Raw genomic sequence first — 311 nt, forward strand, 5'->3', positions numbered from 1 at the left:
CAAGAAATTCATAGAACACAGGACACAGGACATGGGTATGAGGACATAGGGACAAGGGACATGGGACATGAGACACCAACAAACTACTTACCCATTAGGTTCGATCCAAGAATCTTTGCTTGTATTTTGCAAGCGCTCTACCATCTGAGCTAATGTGGGACCTGGTTAGAAGTCACGTATTATTTAATTTAGCTTTACTTGTTATAGCATATTAATGTATACTTTGTTATTGTGGGGTATTTTGTTAAATTCTGGTGATAATTTACGTGCTGGGGTATTTTTTTTATTTTTTGAAAAGTTGGGATATTTTT

The sequence above is a fragment of the Plasmopara halstedii genome (assembly GCF_900000015.1).
Source record: "Plasmopara halstedii genome assembly, contig: Scaffold_470, whole genome shotgun sequence".
Classification (NCBI taxonomy): Eukaryota; Oomycota; class Peronosporomycetes; order Peronosporales; family Peronosporaceae; genus Plasmopara; species Plasmopara halstedii.